Genomic DNA, 20,773 nt, shown 5'->3' with positions numbered 1-20,773 from the left:
TATACAATTAAAATCAAACTTAAAAACTTGCATTTAAAAGAATTGACTATAATTTGAAAGGCAGGTTCTGACAAAAGTGGCTCTTCCTAGACTTAATTTCAGCACAGTCAGAAGTTTTGAGTTCTAGCCAGTTAATAGAGGGCCAGGTGATGGCACAACTTACTATGTGAACATCTGTTCAGTGCTGTAAAGGAGAAAACACAAGTGCTTGCATTAAAGACCTAAGTCTAGGTTCAGTTCTCCCATGAGGGACAATTCAACTTCCTTAATAAAACCGGAAGCCCATTTTATTCCACATTATAATGCACAGGTCATGCTAGGCTGTGTCATGTTTGAGAAGTTGTCCTAAGATGTTAATGTTCATGAACACCATGACCTGTTTTCATTATGAAGCTTTTTATATCAATAGTTTAGCCCTTCCCTTCTTCCCTCCCTTCCTGCCTCCATTGGCGATAGTGTCCCACACACATGCCCACACACATGGGCATCAGAGGACACTCTTGGGTGTTAATCATTGCTTCCTACCCTGTTTGAGACAGTGTCTCTTGTTGCTTTCCCCCTCCTGCGTACACCAGGCTAGCTGGCCAGCAGGCTTCCTGAAGTTCTCTTGTATTCTCTGCCTCCCATTTCCCCATGGGAGATCCAGGCATGCGCGGACCTGGGCTCTGTTGTCTGCCTTTGTGTGGATTATGGCAGTTTGAGCTCAGGTTATCACACTTCTATAGCAATTGCTGTACCTACTGAGCCATCTCCTTGGTCCTGCCTGAAGCTTTTATAGGTGTGGCAGAGAGAAAGAGATCAGCCTTGAGATCATGTCCTTGATTTGGGGGCTTCAGAGAACATGGCAGGAAGAATGGATGACTCATCTGTATGCATTACTGTAATTGAATAATCCGTCAAACTCATGAAATTACTCAGGTGCTATAGAAAAATACCAATAAGAGCTTTAATGTTTTCATGGCCCACCCCTCTCATTTCATAACACAGACCCCCTTACCCTCACTTCTTCTCTCCTTTGCCTGAACTCTCACTTTATGTGTAGCAGCCAGTAATAACAGAGGTTGTCCAATTCAATTTGAAGCACTACTGTGGAATACTTACCATTTTAATGATACAGGAAGAAAGGAGGCAGGGCTCACTCTTTGCACCATCTAATTGAGATGTCTCTGTATTCAAGCTATTGATTTCCATGATGGACCACCTAAGACACAGTAAATTATTTTCATATGGTGCTAGGTGATGCTAGGTCACCGCTTGTAAATCAAATGACAATTCCACATAGATTTGGGTTACACAAGAGTCCGAGCTCTATCCTGGGCTGAAAGAGAAGATAATTATATGTACAATAAATAGCAGTTAGTTTCCCATACTGCTTTTGTGAGGATATTTCCCGCTGAAATCAGGTTTCTTGTGTAGCGCTTAAATGGCCTTAGAAAGGTTAACTGCAATTGCAGCCCGAGAAATGATAGGAACCAGCTGGGGAGGGGCATACATAACAGGCAATTACATGATAATTTGGGATCTTTGAGCTATTTTTGATGCCCTTTCACCTGTCATACTTCAGTTTTGAAAGTATCGCTAGTAGCGGTTGCCTACACAGCTCCGCTCAGGTCTTTGTAGAGTCCTCAGTACTGAGGAACACAGCTTTGGACATGTTTGGCAGCGGGTGGTCATAGAATGATTTACATAGTGTCTGAGCTATTAAAGAAGATTTATTTTAATTATGTGTGCCTGTGTGTATGTATGTGCCCATGAGTGCAGTGCCTGTGGAGGCCAGGCGAGGGTGCTGGATTCCGTGAGGTGGAGGTAGGGACAGTTGCAAAGTGCCTGGGGCAGATGTTGGGATTGATTTCAGGTCCCCAGTGAAGCACGCCTTGCTCTTAAGTGCAGAACTATCTTTCCAGCCCTGGAATTGAAACTTCTATGTTCACAATGTCAAATGTTCTCATCCTGGATTGACCATTCTCTTTATATGTATTAATAACTAGTGGTATGGAATTTCTTTTCATGGGCAGATGTTATTTTTTAAGTCAAATTCATGTGCTAACGTCTCAGAGACTTCTGTGAGTTACGGTGGAAGACTGATTTACAAGAAGGCTGATGAAGGGAACACTGATAAGTGTTAATGGGTGAGCACGCCGAGGCACAAATCATCACGTGACACCAGGGGGTGTACAGAGCTAATAGTAATGTCTGCTTTTGTTTCAGAGCCTCTCTGTGTTTCACTGTTTGTCACTCCAAATTAAAATCGGTCTAGTAGCCTCAGCATCTGGAAGACATACTTTACAAACTGTTTCCTGTCAGTAAATGTTATCACACCTGGAGTACTGGAGCCAGTGTTTCTCTCTATAGCCTTAGAGTGTTCCCATTGTATGCATATAAACACTGTGCATCTAAGCAAGGGGAGCAACCAGCTGTGCCCTCTTCAGCAGTCAGACTTGGTGAGAGTCACTCATATAAAGCCCAAGCTCTCACTCCCTACATCCTGTTCTGACCTTCTTCCCCTGAGCCCTTATCATCTGCCTTTAAGCCATTTTCTTCCTACTGTGTCATGGGTTCTCCTGTCACAGTTCACTGCTATGCTTTAGTGCAGTTGGCCGCATGTTGAATTTCCAGGGGCCATAATGGAGTCAATTTTACCATTTATCTTATTTGAGGTTTACTGTTCCTATTATCCCTTCTCAAGAATGTAGCGGATTCCCAAGTTACCTTTGCTGTCCACTAGGAAGCAATAGGGACCTGGCATAGAAGCAGATGCAGAAAAGGATGATATACATTTAATAATTTTTCTTTGTATATGTCACACATACATTAAAAAAACATCTGGCGGCTGGAGAAGACAGATCAGTTCTTGCTACTCTTGCAGGGGATCCAAGATGAGTTCTTCTGAACTAGGAAACACCATTGCCTATGACGACAGTTCCAGGGGATCAAAAGCCCTTTTTTGGACTCAGCAAGCACCCCAGCACATGGGCATACACGCATGCAGACATACATGCAACTCATTACAAATAAAAATTAATCCTAACAACCTGAAGAGTGGCTTCTCTGCCTCTCTTGGAATGAAATGTAAGAGAGGAGCCACCTGTTTACCTCTGGACGACCAGTAGCTCCTCTGCTCTGCTCTTCTTTTCCCAGATGATCGAAGACCTTGGTTTAAAACCTCATACACTGAAACTGCCAGAAGAAAATGTGAACAGCACCTTACAAATGTAGGTGTAAGAAAGGACTTTCTGAACAGGCCTCCACAGTGAAGAAATTGAGGGCAATTGGTCTTTAACTCAGCTCTGAGCCTAACTTTCCTGAATTCCTCGTCCCTATAAAGAGTGGTTTTCTTTTCTCTTTCATATAGGCATATAATGTTTTATTTTATCTTATCCATCCAAACCCACCCTTTCAAGTTCCCAGGGGCCCACCAAAACATCACCCTACTTTATGTCTTTAAAAAACAAAACTGTCTTCTTCACTATTATCCAACTGTGCCCAGTTGGTGTTGCCCAAGTGTGTTAGTATGTGGCTAGGCACTGGAGCACTGTCCTACCACAGGTCTCTTCTATAAGGAAACGTGACTCACTTCCTCAGCATATAGGAGCAGCGCCTTGGGCATCCCGACCCTTCCGTGCTGGTCTCGTGCAGGCCTTGTGCAAGCTGCCACAGCTGCTTGAGCTGCTGTGCACGATAGCCGTGTCATATCCAGAAGGCAGGCTTTCACGGCATTCCTTCCCTCCTCTCTGGCTCTGCCATCTTTTCTGTCCACTTTCCCCCAGTATTCTAGCGAGTAATGGCCTATTGATTTGGAGTTGCTATTTCCCCACCATCTGCATTTTTTTTTTCTGCCTAAGACTTTTCGTGAAAATGGGGCCTTCTCACTTGGATCTCTATATAAATACACCACAAATTTAAAATGGTTGCGAAACATTGGTAGGAGGGTAAATTTTCTTCAGATTACAACAGATGGGAGAAAATATTTTAAACGTTATTTTTCAACATTGCTGGTTAACATATCACGGGTCATATTTTCCTGTCTGCTGTTTGCATTTCAGTGTTCTTCCTGCAGCAAAGCAGAGGCAGCAGAAGGCAACTACACAGAGAACTGGAAAGAAAAGCCATTGCAGCCTGGGTGATCACTAACTTAACAAACCTGGAACACTCTGTTCTTCCTTTGTATTTTTATCTCTACCTTAGAAAAATGACCCTGAAACATGTTAGTTTTTAAAGTTCTAAAAATGAAACTATTAGGCACTGGGCTGAGGAAATGGCTCGGTGGGTCAGGTGTCTACAGGGCAAGCCTAAGGACCTGAGTCCACACCCAGAACTCGTAAAAAAACAGGTGTGATTTTATGTTCCTGCAACCTCAATGCTGGAGGGGCAGAGACAGGTAGGTTCCTGTGGCTTGCTGGCCAGCCAGCCTGGTCAACTTGGTGGACTCCAGGCCAGAGACAGAGCTTGTCTCAACAACAACAACAACAAAATGTTGTGAGTCTCAGCATCTGCTTTAATACCCTGCTGAGTAGAGTCTTTCAGAGGCCCTCTGTGGTAGGCTCCTGTCCTGTTCTCTGTTTTCTCCCTCTTCCGATGTCCATCTCATTTGCCTTTCTGAATGACGATTGATCATCTTACCCAGGGTCCTTCTTCTTGATTAGCTTCTTTAGGTGTACAGATTTTAGTATGTTTATCCTACATTATTAAAGCAGATACTGAGACTCATAGCCCAACTGTGGGCAGAGGGCAGGGAGTCTTATGAAAGAAGGGGGAGATAGTAAGACCTGGCGGGGCAGGAGCTCCACAAGGAGAGCAACAGAACAAAAAAATCGGGGCCCAAAGGTCTTTTCTGAGACTGATACTCCAACCAAGGACCATGCACAGAGATAACTTAGAACTCCTGCTCAGATGTAGCCCATGGCAGCTCAGTGGCCAAGTGGGTTCCCTAGGAATGGGAACAGGGACTTTCTCTGACAGGAACTCAGTGGCTGCCTCTTTGATCACCTCCCCTGAGGGAGGGGTGCAGACTTGACAGGCCACAGAGGAAGACAATGCAGCCAGTCCTGCTAGGGTCAGAGGGAAGGGGAAGAGGACCTCTCCCTAGTGGACTGGGAAGAAGAGGGAGGAGAAGAGGGAAGAAGGGAGGGATTGGGAGGGGATGAGGGAGGGGACTACAGCTGGGATACAAAGTGAACAAACTATAATTAACAAAAAATAAATTAATTTAAAATTGCGTGGATGGCACTTGAATAATTATACCCAATGTGGACATCTGGCTTTTTTGCTCTTTCTATCTCTCTGTGTCTCTGTCTCTATCTCAGTCTCTCTTTCTCTGTCTCTGTCTGTCTGTCTGTCTCTCTCTCTCTCTCTCTCTCTTTCTCTCTCTCACACATACACACACATACAATCTAATCTCAGTGCTGGGGAGGCAGAGATGGGTAGGTCCCTGTGTCTTGCTGGCCAGCCAGCCTGGTGGATTCCAGGCCAGTGAGAGACACTGTGTCTCTCCATGTATCTCTCTCTCTCTCTCTGTCACTGTCTGTCTGTCTGTCTCTCACTATCACATACACACAAATGCATGTACACATACATATTAAGGAGCCCCGGGCTGTTGTGTTGTTGCCTGCTGAGCATTCCTGCTGTGTCCGCCCCGCAGCCCTCGCTCATAGGTGGCCTCTTAGAGGCAGGGCTGCCCCGCTCTGTGGCTTGTTCTGAGACTCCTGCCCAGTCCACCTTTCAGTTCCCCAATAACTCTGCTTAAGTCATTGGATCCTCCAGATCGCCATCCTTTCCCATGTAACATGAGGAAAGTGGATTGCTTTATGGCTTTATAATCCTTTTCATGCTCTTAGGAAGACAGTGAGTTAGGAATGAAATGCATTTATTTATTGTGTGAAATAAATATTACACAGCTGTGGCCAGGCTTTGAAGTTTCTCACCCTGAGCCCTTAAGTGCGGGTGCTCAAGTAGACTGGCTGTCTTGGGGCCCAGGCTGTCATCACAGTGATCTCTGTGAGGCTGGCCCAGGACTGCATCAATTTTGGAATTTGATTGGAGAACTCTGAATTAGAAAACTGCCATGCCAGATTTAAATAAAATTGTTTGGGATCCAATGGAAATTAAGGATCAAAGGAAAGTGATTTAAGTGGTTTAAGGTCAGCAACCATTCTTCATTCCAGTGGTGTCTGCCTCAGGATTTATTGAACCTGTTTAGGAAAAGCCCTTAGGAGTGGGAGCTCTGTACTGACATTACTTTGTTCTCAAGTGTGAACAATTTCTCTTACCAGAAGGCATCAATGAAAGTACCAGTGAGTTTAACACATTCCCTTACATCATCACTACCAACAATAAATATGGAACCTTTCCACATCCTGATTCGCTCCCTGTCTGCATCCCAAGCCCCTGCAACTGGGGGTCTGATTTCACTCCCTGTAGCTCTGGATCTTCCAAAACAAGCTAATAAATAAAGGTAGGAATTATTTCTGTTTACGTGCCACTCAGCTCTGCTCTTGGAGAGGCCTCACTGTTGTTTCCAAGTACTCTAACTGTCCTTACTGCTTGGCTGGGGCCTGTGTGCACGTATCTTCTGTTTGAGCAGCCAGTCACCCGTGGGTGGACAGTTGGGTCTTTTTAGTTTTTTTTTTACTTTATTTTTGTTTGTGCATTTATGTTGTATCTGCATGAAGATATATGCAGTGTGGTGTGTGTGTGTGTGTGTGTGTGTGTGTGTGTGTGTGTGTGTGTGTAGACCAGAAGAGAGCCTCAGATTCCCTGGAACCAGAGTTACTAACCTTATAAATGACCTACTGTAGGCGGTCAGAGCTAAGTTGGGTCTTCTGCAAGAGCAGTGTATGCTCTTAACAACTGAGCCAGCTCTCTGGTCCTCTAGTTTTGGGGGAGTACAAGTAAATCTAGAGTAGTTTTTTAATGTGTGGGTCTCACAGGGTGTTAGAAGAGGATTACTAAGTGCGCAGTATTTTTCCCCTTCGTGAGATCGGCAAAACATTCTCAGAGGAGCCACTACTTTGTATGTTCTCCTGGCGATGTCCAGTTCTCGTTGCTCACAGTGATGCGTGTTGTTTACATAGAAAGCACACAGATAGAAATCCAGCCGAATAAATACTGGGCCTAATGAATTGTTCTACACTGAGCACCTTTAAAACTAACACTAGGTCAAGAAAGACAAATTGATGCCAGTGATGTAGCTCAGTTGTTAAATTGCTTGCCTGACACTCACAAAAAACTGGGTTTGAATGCGGAAAGAAAGGAAGGAAGACATGGATAGAGGGAAGAAAACTTTTTCAGCCACCAGTTGCTTCTTCTCAGTCTTAGCTCTTTGACAGGGTGTAACTGTGACTTCTTTGGAGTCAAGTGACCTTTTTGTTTTTATAATAATTTACATTTAATAAATATCATGAGGCATTGAGGCATTTCAATTCGGTCTTGGCCTTTTGTCAGCAAAGGACCTATGAGTTACTCACCATCCCTTTCTTTTCCTTCATACTTGCCTGTTTTTAAAAAAGAGATGTATTTTATTTTTTATTATGTGTGTATGTGCGAGTGGGTGAGTGTGTGTGCACATGAGCGCATATGTCTCTGCAGGCCACAAGAGGGCATTTGATTGTATCTTCGTCATGATGCATATGGTTATTTGTTGATTAAGTAATAAATGAGTGGATATGGAAACGAATGGATATCTTCACTGCATTAGAAAGATGCCTCAGGATTGTGCTTTGACAGACTTAAGCATATGGAAGAATTTTATGAATAGTGTGTTTATGACAGAAATTTGCTTCCAAGGGAGGTTATAGAAAAGCTGTTCCTGGGAATCTTTAAAGGTTTAGTCACAGTCATCACTCTTGCAGTTATAAACTATGATGGCCTGGGAGGATGAAGACCTGGCTTTCCACCCCAGGGCTTTGATGATGGAGTGCTCACCCATGAAAGATGAACTGTGCATTACAGGGTACTCTTTGCAGGGACCCTTTCTGCAGGGCGCTAACTGGAATTTGGTAAATTGAAAGTTTACTTCCCAAAGGGTAACAGTTACTTTCTGAGAGCGTTTTGTGACACTTGGCTAACATTTCTCTCAGCCTCTCCCTGCTCGCACACAAGGCCAATGGGAAGGCAGCAGTCTTGAAAATGGTGACTGGAGTTCGCACTACCTCCCTGGGCCGTAGTCATTGCCTTCACACAGAGTGCATCTCTCGGTGTTTATGGTGAACACATGGAATTGTTCTCTGAGACACTTTTGCTTAGTTTGTGAAAAGTAATTGGGAGAATATAGTCCTTATTTATAAATGTCTACTGCTAATGAACAGGCTCAGGTTACTAGGGTTGTTTGCCTAGAATAAAGCAGATGAAGCCGCTGTGTTGTAAAGGAAAAGCATGCTGTAGTTGTCATTAAATCGTATTTCAGAAATTCTTTCATCTTTTCCTGGGCGTGCCACTTCTAGTAGTAGCAAGTGCTACAATACCCTTTCTCAAGATGTAAATGCAAATTTCTTTTCTGATACTTAATTGCTATAGTTATTTAAAGCTGTAATGTTCTGTAGTGAACACTGTTAATACAGTCATCAACATGCCCATCAAATAGATTTATCCTTCCTTTCCTTTCCCTCTTCCTGTTCCCTTTCTTTGCCTCCCTCCGTATCTTCCCTCTTCATGACCCTCCTCATGCCCTCCTTCTCTGGATGTGGTCAAGATTGACTTTGAATTCATGATCTTCCTCTTGACTGACTCAATGTCCCCAAACATCTCCACAACAATCAATATATAACATCATTGATTTCACAATTGTGTAGCCACTGAAGTTAGCTAAGATTTTACATTTGTCTCATAAATAACGAATAAAATTAATGAGATGCTATTTCAGATAGACCACACTGCTGTTTGAATTTACTATTGAACTCTCATCATGAATGGCATTTTACTCCCTAGGCCATTTTATTGACTTAAATAATAAATGTTTAAATAATAAACTTAAGTAATAAAATTTTCAGACTTATAAGTTTATTTTATTTGGCTTAAAATAATGTTTTATTCAGATGATATTAATAAATTAATACATTTTATGTCTGTACTATTGAAACCAAAATATAACTATTAAAGAAAAGACAAAACTGATTGTTTTTTGTGTTCAGTAGGATGAGAGACACAGCAGTGAGTGAGCATTCTCCCTCTCCCTAATGACCTTACAGTTAGTAAAACATCATACATAGGGCTGAGCAAGAGGCTCATCTGGTCAAGAGCTTGTGGCACAACTGTGATGGCCAGAGTTTGATCCCTAGAACCTGTATAGAGAACAAGGTGTGGCAGTGGATGCCCGTAATCCCAGAGCTGAAGAGGCAAAGACAGGAGGATCCTTTGGGCTCGCTGGCCAGTTCGGGTTCCAGCGGAAGATGGAGTCTTCAAATAGGGGCAAAGCTCCTGGGAAATGAAACCTGACTGTGGCATCTGGCCTCCGCTTGCATGTGCACTCATATGCACGTGTGCTTGTACACACACAATGAACACACATGTGCACACACATAGTCACACATACAAAGTATAAATCAGAAAAATGGCATTAAAATTGGAGTCACATATTTGCCATAAGACAACTAGGAAAAGCGATTGAAAGACTGAGCCAAGGAGACATTTGCACCCAGTATGCCTTCTTCCTTTCCACCAATAACTAAATAAATAAGTAAATAAAGTAAAATAAAATAAAATAATAAAAAAACACCAAACCACTCCCCAGCCTACCTCTGCCGCATTGCTCTTATGAATATCTCAATCATGCAAGTCAATCTTACTTTGTACTATTTTCTGAAGCTCAGCGGTCACCTTTGATGTCAGAAACATTTTAAGAATTGATTTTGATTCCCCTAGACATTCACATTATTGTCAAGAGTGTCCCTGGTGAAGTAGTAATATATTTAGTATACTTCCAGTATGCAAGACGCACTTAGCACTTACAAGTCTATTGCATTTTCAGAGACAATCACAAGAGCCCAGGCTATGTTATCAGGAAACAGATTAAAGTAGCTTACAGGTCCTGCAGGCTGGGACTGTGCAACAGACTGTCCCAAGTAAAGGGTTGAGCAGCAGGCTTGTAAGGCTCATGCCACTGCCGCTCTGCCCCTGAAGCCCAGATCAGGAGAGGAGAGGACCTTGAGGTGACACTGATGATGAAAATGTGCTGTTTAATGAAGTGACTGCTCAGGTTAAATAAATGGAGAATTCCCTTTGACATGTGAAAATCTGCAGCTTCAGACTTCTACCATGGCTTCTGTGTGTGGACAATTATCTTTAACTCCGTGTCTTTGCATCTATGTGTACGTGTGTACTTCCATGTGGAGGCCAGCGGAGAGCTTCCAGAGCCATCCCTTAGCTGCGGTCTGCCCTGTCTTAGAGACAGACTCTCTCATGGCCTGGAACTTGCGTTGACCAGGCTGGCTGGTCAGCCATCCCAGTGTTGGGTTTACAAGTGTGCGCCATCATGGAGGCCAGCGGAGAGCTTCCAGAGCCATTCCTTAGCTGCGATCTGCCCTGTCTTAGAGACAGATTCTCTCATGGCCTGGAACTTGTGTTGACCAGGCTGGCTGGTCAGCCATCCCAGTGTTGGGTTTACAAGTGTGCGCTATCATGCTCAGAATCTTTAACATGGGTTCCGGGGATCTAACTGAGGTTCTCATGCCCTCAAGCAGGTACTTTACTGCACCATCACCTCAGCCCACACCTCTCGCACAGTGTTCTTTAAACATAAAATACAAGACATTGAGGTTGTTACTCTCATTCATTTTTACGGTCATTTAAGGAGAATTGATCCTGTGCAAACGCTATTGTGGGGAACTTGGATATAGGTATAAGATAAAACAGGTGACTTTCTCTTTCTTGAGTTAAACAGAACTGTAATATCACAAGTAATTTTGAAAATTGAGGCAGTCTTATGTTGCCCAGTCTGACTTCACACTCACTACATAGCTGAGGGTGGCCTTGAACTTCTGACCCTCCTACCTCCACCTCCTAAATGCTGGCTTTGCAGGCACACATCACCATGGCCAGTTCTCATGGTGCTGGGGTTGAGCCCAGGCCTTTGTGCCTAGTCTGTAGGCCGTTTACCAACTGAGGTGCCTACCCAGATCCCTGTAATTTAACTGATAAGGTCGCTCCAGGGAAGAGCTCTTAGAGCTTTCTTTTATGGAAGAGGAACCTGAGGTTCACGCGGCTTAAAAGAATTTGTCCTGCACAGATGTAGCCCATGGGAGTTCAGTGTCCAAGTGGATTACATAGTAATGGGAAGAGGGACTGCCTCTGACATAATCTGATTGGCCTGCTCTTTGATCACCTCCCCCTGGGGGGGAGCAGCCTTACCAGGCCACAGTAGAGGACAATGCAGCCACTTTTGATGAGACCTGGTAGACTAAGATCAGAAAGGAGAGGAGAACCTCCCCTATCAGTGGACTTGGGGAGTGGCATACATGCAGAAAGGGGAGGGAGGGTGGGACCAGGAGGGGAGGAGGGAGGAGCTTATGGGGGGATGCAGAATGAATAAAGTGTAATTAATAAAAAGAAAAAAAAAGAATTTGTCCTACATACAACTTGGATGTTCTGTAGCTAGGCTGATCTGAAGCATTTTGGGTCTTAGCCATCACTTTCTATTGTTTCCTGGTTTTGCTGGCTATGCAGGAGCTGAGGTGTATTGACCTTGGGGCAAGTGCTTTCTGTGATCTAAAGCGCCTTGTCCTTGCTTATAGTCCTATGAGGAACTATTAACATCTATGTTTTATAGATAAAGAAAATAAGGGCGGAAAGGTTAAACACCTTGGTGAAGGTCACACAGCCATTGAATTGGCTGAGTCAGGACAGGCCGCCTGTCCCTTAAGGAACATTCACATCTTATTGCACCCTACAAAAATTAATGTGCTAAGCTTTGCAAACACTCAGTGCTTACATCTGTAGGACGTTATTGTTGAGGAAGTGTGTAGTCCATGCTGTAAATGTCTGCTGCTGTGGTAGTCTTTGCGCGTCTTTGCGAAGCCGAGTCCACCGTGATCTGTAAGATGCAGCTTGTTAGATGGACAAAGTGCCTCGTTTTGCCGAAGAAGCAAAACATTGTTTGAGAAATGTCTTCAGCTCTCTCCAACACAGCTGAGGCTTCCTAATAATTAAATTCAGATTCAAATAGTAGTATGTGATATGCCAGAGATACTTTAAATGCCTCCAAACTGAAGTGGTTACATCTGAAGTAAAGCATAAGTGTAAATGTAGTGATTTTCATAGTTCATTGTCTCTACTGCCCGACTAACAATAACTCCGACTCGTGAAGTATTTCACACAACATTCATTTCTGGGTTTTCACATACAATAAAATTCTCCAATTTCTGTAAGGAAAAAAAACAACATCTCAAATGGGGGAAGGGTGTGTGTGTGTGTGTGTGTGTGTGTGTACATGCACATGTGTGCGCGTGCGGGTGCATGAATGCACAAATGCTCATATGTACTGGTGTATTTCTGTGTCCTGTAAATAAATATTTCTGTATGTAAATACAAATGATGAGAACATTTATGTTGCGTATATACTGATTTTTTCCAAGGCAAATAGATTCATGCATTTTTGTGTGCGTGCATGTGCACAGAGACCTCTCCCCAATATGTTTGGAAAGATAAAGAGACAAGTTTCCTATAGAGTAGTGGTTCTCAACTTGAGGGTTACAACCCTTTGAAGATTAAATATCCCATCCACAGGGCTTACCAAAGACCATTGGAAATCGCAGATACTTACATTACGGTGTCTAACAGTAGCAAAATTACAGTTATGAAGTAACACTGAAAATAATTTTATGGTTGGGGGCACTAACAACGTGAGGAACTGTAGTAAAGGGTGCCAGAATTAAGGAGGTTGGGAACTACTTCTATAGAGAGAGGATGTGACAGAACAGGAATCAAAACTACATTTCCATGAATTAATCTCGAATTTAAGCTTTATTAATATACACATTTAATGTATTGTAACTTAATATCCCAGTCTATAATTTTTGCAGTGCATGGCAGATTTCATTGATAGTAAATATATACAGAGAAAAATCTATTTAAGTGACTTAAAGTTGCAGAACTTTGTACATTCACAGGAGGGATCGTATCTGCACCAAAGGTAAGTCAGAACCCAGCCGGTTTGGCGAGTCCCCTACTGAGTCTGTTCTTCTGAGACTCGAGGTCCAGTAGGAAGTCCGCCACTTCAGCTTACCTGAATGGGAGTCCTATAGCTGGTTGACATAAGCTACTGCATGGGACCTTCCCAGTCCTCCTGATACAGAAGGTGACCTCCAGGACTGAGAAAGCAACCATGTGATACAGAACCCCAGCACACCTAAACCCTTAGCGAATGCTAGAGATGACCTTGCCATTCCTCCAGCTAGGCAGGAAGAGAGTATCAAGCCTTTGTTCTGTCTTTGGGAACTGTAACTATATCACCAATGAGAGGAAAAGTTTCTCCTTGTAACAGAGGAGTTACAGAAAAGTTTCTCCTTATAAACTTATAAAAGTTTCTTCTTTATAACAGAAAGAAGGAGGTATCAGAAATATATGAAGAAAGCTATCACACCTCCAAATAAAAGAGTGTACGTGGCCAGGGAGCATCAGCGGCCATTAGCCTAGCAGAGTAGTTAGTTACATGTCCTCTATCTCCGAACAGGAAAGCCTAGCCCGACAGCCCGCACCACCATAGACTGTGCCCTCAAACTGTGCTTCAGAACGCACCTGCCTCTTCTAAGCTGCTTTTCTCAGGCAGTTAGTTACAGCAAGACCATCAGTGAGTCCACTGGATGGAGACCCAGTGCCAACAGTGACTGCGGATGTGCAGAGTGACAGGCACCCTTGGGGCAAACTCACAACCACGTTTCCTTTCACAGCAAGTTGGAAAATGAGTGCTGCAAGGAGACTGGCTCAGTTGCCCTTTGACCTCTCATCAGCATGGCAGGGCAGGTTTTACTCCATCCACTTGCTGAATGTGTAGGCCAGCAGTAGATACCATGAAACATCTGGCCCTGGGTCATCCCTAACTGAAATAAGACAATCATTTGTGAGCCAGTCTGGTCCACCATGGTGACCTTGGGCCCAATTTAGTGACATCTGGACATGTGTAGGAGGCAAATTATAGCATCGTTCTGACAACAATTTTATATTAAACCAAATGGCTGCTGCTCAGCTGTCCACACAAAGGCTTGGAAGGCTTTCAAATGCTTCTGGGTCTCGCCACAGATGGTGAAGCCATTCTTGTGCACGATGGCTGACAGTTTCAGCTGAAAGTTAGCATCAGAAGCACAACTACAAATTATACTGTTAGTCCAGCCCTCGGACAGATATTTATAGTGACTTCATTAGGCTCCAGACACTCTGTGTGCTCCTGCATGTGTATGTAGTCATTTAGTTCTTCCATTAGCCAGAGCACGGCAGCATCGCACATATTGTGATGAAAAGTGAAAGGACACCCAGAGAGAAAGATCAAGAGACCAGAAGAAAACCCACACAGCAGAGGCAATGTTTCATCTCCAAAGTTTCATGCCATGCTTTTTCGTGTGTGTGTGTTTGTGTGTCTGTGTATACTCGTGTGTGCAGATGTCAGCTATCTTTCTCAATGTCTTACTACATTAGTTTTGGAGACAAGATTTTTTTTTTTTTAATAAATCCAGACTTCACTGGTCCAGCTAGGCTAGCTGGCCAGTATCGGGGCTTTTCCTGCCTCCACTTCCACAGCCGTCATTAACTGCCTATAGCTTTTCAGGGAGTGATGGGCTGTGTGAGTCCCTTTCTCTAGTGACCATTAGCCAAATGCATCTTTCTTCATCAAAGTAGAGAATGCATGGAAACAGGTCTCTACCTCCGTATTTCCCTTGGCATGTGCTATAGACTGAACCCCGCCTCCCCGATAGTCACCGATGGGACCCGAGCACTTCTTTGAAGATAAGTGCATTGCAGAAGTGATTAAGCTTACATGAGGTTCCAGGGTAGGAGTAATCTGATAGAACCACTTTCTCTATAAGAAGACTGGACTCCAGAACACTCTCTTTCCCTGGGGACATAGGAGAAAGGCCACATGGGAACACAGTGGGAAAGCTACTGCCTAAGAGCCAAGAAAGCCATAGCAGACCCCTACCATGAGAGGGCGATGTCTACCTTAGCGCAGTGCTTCTGCTGTTCCTCAGAGCTCTCCCTCACCCACCGCCAGGGATAGTAGTCCCGCTTGCCAGGGTCCTTCCTGTGCCAGTGTCTTATTTATCATTCTTATTGTTTCTTAAACTAACTTTAGATTAGCTTTCAACTCAGATTTTATAAGTAAGTCATTTGAAAATTCCAATACTTGTGTGTGTGTGTGTGTGTGTGTGTGTGTGTGAATGCATGTTGAGGTTGGAGGTTGTTTTTCTTTCTCTCTGTGCATATGTATAAACACCAGGTATGTATATGGTCACAAAACAAGTTGCAGAAGTTGGTCCCCTCCTACTACCGTGTGGGTCCCAAGAATCAAACTCAGGTCATCAGGTTGCACAGCCAGTACCTATACCTGTGAGCCATGTTTTCCATCCCACCTCACTTTTTTAAATTTTTATTATTAGTTATAGTTTATTAACTCTGTATCCCAGCTGTATCCTGCTCCTTCCTTCCCTCCCAATCTCACCCTCCCTCCCCCATCTCCTCCCTGCCCCTTTCCAAGTCTACTGATAGGGGAGGTCTCCTCCCCTTCCATCTGACACCTCACTTTTTTAGACAGGGTCTCTTGCTTTGCCTTGGGCCCAGCAACTGAGCCAAGCTCTCTGGCTAGTGAGCCCCAGGGATCCATCTGTTTCTCCCTCCCCAGTGCTAGGTGTATAAGACACCTATCTTTTTACACATGGCTTTGGGGGTCAGACTAAGGTCTGCATGCTTGGTATCTGGACTCTCTCACAAGCCCCCAGACTTCACTGCCTTATTAGCAACTGCAGCTCCAGGCATTCTGTAAAGAGTGGAGTGTGGATATAGCCACAGAGAACTGTCTCAGGAACCTACAACAAGAAGCAGACCTGTGACTGACAGCTGAGCATGGAATAGGCTGGTTCAGGGACACCTCCAGTGAGGCAGTTGGAGGATGAAGTATGACTGGAATGCCTGGTCCCTGCAAGGATGGGTAATGAGCTTTGTCCCCTGACTGCATCTCTCCTCTCAATTTGAAGTCTTTCTGTCTCAAGTCCAAGGAAATGAGTAATTTGTGTCAGTCAGTAACAGAATCAGAATAATTTATTTACTTGAGTGCCTGTGTTTCTGCATGTTCCTCTGGTAACTTGGTTCAATAATTGAATTTATGTTGACTTTATATTTTTTGAACTCATTCTGGAACACCCCCCTCCCATCATGTTGTAATAAAGTGTTTCACTGCTTTGTTTTACATTTATATATTTTTTCCTCAGTAAAATTTGGTACCATTGAGAATGTTAAATGGAATCAAAGCTTGATACTCCATCTGCTTAATCACTTGACTTCAAAGGAAGGCTCATATTTAAAAGCAGAGTTTCGAAAACTGTAGCTAGAGAGGATCTGAGTAAATAAAAGCTGGAGCTTAAGCACTTATAAACAAACTTATAATTAAAATAAAACTGGATCGTGTGTTTTCTACTTCTCTATTTTCTTTGTCCTTGAACCAGGAACATCAGTTTTTTTTTAAGTCTATTTATATCTGCAAGTACATAGAGGGTACAATTTTAATTTTAAAATTATTTTACCTATCTATCTATCTATCTATCTATCTATCTATCTATCTATCTATCTACCTATCTGTCTAATCATCTATTTATTGAGGGTGTGCGAATGTGTGATGTTCAGAAGGACTTTGGGGAGTTAGTTTTCTTCTCTTACAGATTAGTACCAGGGATTGAACTCATGTCATCACGTATGGCCTCAGGCATCCTTACAGAACGAGAAAGCTCCTGGCCCAGAGGGAAACATTTTTATAATACTCCCCTCAAGAAGGCAGAGCTGATTTGATTGGGATCTGTATTTCCCTTCATGTATCCTGATTCTTATTGACAACATTTTAGTTTTTCAGTAGCAAATATAGTTCTTCTCAAACAGCTTGGAAGAATTTTGGTTCTAAAAATTCTGTAATACATATCTGCTGACCAGAGCATAAGGACTGACTGTCTGTCTCTGAGATACATTGCAGCTAGGTAAATCATCCCTTAATTTTATAAAGTGCTTTTATCCTGAGATGTTTAGGGAGTATCTGTTGTTTAAATTAATGTTGGTGTAATCTGAAGGCTTTGCTTCTCAGAGGGTATATTTTATACAAACTCAAGATGTGTTTCGTAGAATTGCTTCATTTATAAATCAATGTGAGAGAAAATGGTGGCACCTTAACAAAATGTGAAAGGAAAAAAATTAAAATGAGGATGACTATACAGCTGATAAAATTTATAGTCCATTATTCACGATATTCAAGAAATGGAATCAACCAAAATGTCTGTTGGGAAAAATATGTGGACAAAGGATAAATTGTGTATTTGTGCGTTGGGTTGTCTATCAGCCTTAAAAGAGGCGGCCTCCCCACTTGGAGGACTTTAGACTAGGCGAAATAAGGCACAGAGAAACAAATGCTGCATGACCTCACTCCTGTGTTGAATATTAAAGAGGTGAAGTATAGAATAGAGTTGGCCTTCTCCAAGGGCTAGAGGGCACAGGGGATGGGAGAGTGGCCAGAGGATATCAGGCATCATTTGTGTAGAATGAGACCTTTACAATTAGGTGAATTCTGTAGGCCATACCAGGAACTCCCTCAGATTGTAAAGGCTCTCTGGAGAGAAAGCTAGTCAGTAATGAGCTTGCTGTACACGCATGCGCTCCTGAGCGCAGGTCCTGTATCCAAGCAAACAAAGGGTGGCCTGTGCTGGAGAAGTAGAGTCAGGAGGATCTCTGGGGCTCTGGGGCCGGACAGCCTACCCAGTCTCAAACAACTGAAGAACAACACCTGAAGTTGCCTCTGAGCCTCCATGTGCACATACCCACATGTGCATACATGCCAGAACATGTGTGCATATATGCACACAAATACATACACTCACAAAAGAGTGACACACACACATATGTATATATGATGCGTGTATGTATATATGTATATAAATATGTGTATATATGGAAAGGTTAGCAGTCTTCATCACGATGTGCAAATTTCCTTTTGCTTCCTCACTTCCTGGGAGACATCTGTTTTGCTAGTGACTGGTTTGAGTCAAGGTCATGGAAAAGAATGAAGAGATTTGGACGTATATCTCATCACCTCCCATGGGTCTCTCGGGAAGACCTTACTGACAATAAAGAGCAGCTGTGCCCGGGAGTGCATAGCTGAGACTCTGCCTTCCTTAGCTGTCTCACTGGATTTGCTGAGATTATCCTAGACTGCCATTGCCTTGCAGATCTTCCTGGACGTCTGCTGTGAGCAGCTTTCAGGCTTCCCTGATTAAGACAGGCAAAGAGGATTTGTGCATTGCCCAGCTACAAAGTCAACATGTCGATCTCAGAAAGCGGGAAGATTTGATGCTCTTCTTGTTAAATTAGTAGAGTTATTAAATGCTCATCTTCCATAAAGGAGGAAAAGGAGCTTGAATTACAGTGTGTGTGGGGGGTGTTGCCTGGAAATAATATAATTCTGTTCTAATAGTAAAGTTGGTTAAATATTAGAGGCCATGGGAAAGAGGCTCATTCTTTTCTTCAGTGACAGAAGCGGTTACATCATTTTCTCGCCTACAGTCAGGGCGATGGACTAGATAATGCTTAAAGGTTATTTTCTACCTTAGAAGAATGGGTCCCGTAGATGGGCAGAAATAAGAAAAGGGTGAAATGATTCCCAACAAAGCCATTTAGATGAGGCTCTAACAGATTTTTTAAAGGTCTATTTCCCCTGCTAGATTGGAGCTTGCCAAAGGCTTTTTCTATTTCTATCGGCATCTGGGGAGGATGGCATTCGACCAGAATCAGAGTGGGTGTTCAGTCACCGTTTGCCCAGAGGGGCTCGTCATGGGCTGGCCAGCACAGCTGATCTGGAGGGCACTCAAGGGCATTTTCTTCACTCCATGCAGATGATCTTCTATTTTGCAAACCTCTAAATGTGGAAATTCGGCAAGTGAGCCTGTGCGTTGATTGACACAAAGTTAGCTCTTTGCTTACATTTCTTTCCGTTCCCTCACAAAGCTCTTCTAAATAGTAAGCTTGGGACTGCGCACAGCCTCAGTTGGTAAAACACCTGCCACATACGCATTAAGACCTCATTTCTGATCTCCAACACTCTGATGACTGGGAAAGCCGAACCTTAGAACCTTAACCCCAGCGCTGGGAAGATAGATCCCTGGAACTCCCTGGCTTTCCAGGCAGCCGAATAGGTGATCTCCAAGGTTACTAAGAGAATTTTTGTCAAAATAAACAAATAGTAAGTTGGAGGGGGCGTGGGGGAGGCACCCATTTTTGATGTCTGTCTCTGTCAGACATGCCACCCCCAACACAGCCTTCTGAACTTTCATGATTATAAAATAACTGGTTTGTATCACTCCAATATTAGGTGTAGGCAGCAGTGAGGTAGGTAATGTAGTTTCCATATATTATCAGGCCAACAGAAAGATTGATATTTGGAAAGAAGGTAGCGAGGTATTATTAAAGCAGTGGACATCCCAGCCATGGTTCTTAAGGCCCTCCCCAGTGGCTTCAGTTCCATGAATAAGCAAGCAAAGTGGCCCAAGCAGTTCCCTGGACGTCCTGAGGTCTGAACGTCCTCTTCCCTCAAAGAACCTTTTGGGCTCTTTCTCGCTGTAACATTTTATGAGCCAACACACAACACAAAACAAACATCCTTCAAGCTTCGAAAGAAACAGTTCTCACCCCTGTTCAGCTGTCCAGTGTACCTGTGTCCGTGCAAACGGCTATTTTCAGTCTAACAAGTTCTGCCACAGCACTTCCAAAAAGCTTTCCAGACTGAAAAGAAGGCTGTAACTAGTAATGATTCCAATATCACTCTTCTCCTGCTTTCTAAAATCATGACCTTTACCCAGGATTTGCACGATGAGAAGAAGAGAGCAGAGCAGCAGTGGCAGTAGATGAGGAATAATACGAACACGCCCCAAACACTTGTCCACTGAGCAGGCTCCCCTGGTCTGATGCCCACCCGGACATGTTTAAGGTGCTAAAATAAAATAAAATTTAAAATATCAGATAATTAAAACAAAAACAAACAAACAAAAACAGAACACTGCTCCTTGGGATGAAGTAACTTTTATTACCTATGTTCATTGGCTGGTTGTTAGGAAGACAAAAAGTGTGTGTGGGGGCGGGGGTTTGGAGGGGGAGAGGAAGCTGTAGAGATAATAACTCAGAGATTAGGAGCACTTGCTGCTCTGAAGAGGATCTGAGTTAGTTCGCAGGACTCTGTTGATGGCTCACATCTGCCAGCCCCCAGGAATTTGACACCCTCGCTTGGCTACCTACACTCACATTAGATACAGTCACAGAAGCACACACACACACACACACACACACACACACACAATTCACAAAGAATGACAGAAAGAGTTTCAGGACAGTATATAAATTCAGGTGCATCTCTAAATGATGCAATACATGTTTCAGGTATGACTGCCAGACGCCTAACAATTCTGTGGAAGTGCAAAGGACGAAAGGTGCATAAACTAGAAAACACAAGAGCTCACCGTGTGGTTTTCTTAGAGAACTAAGTGGCCCAATAGTTGCTCGAGCCCGTCAGCCTGGTGTGAATTATGCACAAGGGGAGGCCAGCTTTTTA

The 20,773-nt window shown here is 43.4% G+C and overlaps 1 protein-coding gene across 6 annotated transcripts in view; it reads left to right on the top strand.

Moving 5' to 3' along the window:
* Nckap5 (NCK associated protein 5) overlaps positions 1 to 20,773 on the top strand; it is an 888,867-nt gene that overhangs the window by 421,800 nt on the left and 446,294 nt on the right. The window lies entirely within an intron of this gene.

Source organism: Meriones unguiculatus, chromosome 18, assembly GCF_030254825.1.
Source record: "Meriones unguiculatus strain TT.TT164.6M chromosome 18, Bangor_MerUng_6.1, whole genome shotgun sequence".
Classification (NCBI taxonomy): Eukaryota; Metazoa; Chordata; class Mammalia; order Rodentia; family Muridae; genus Meriones; species Meriones unguiculatus.
The sequence above is the reverse complement of the archived record's forward strand: the minus strand, read 5'-3'. Positions and strand labels throughout refer to the sequence as shown.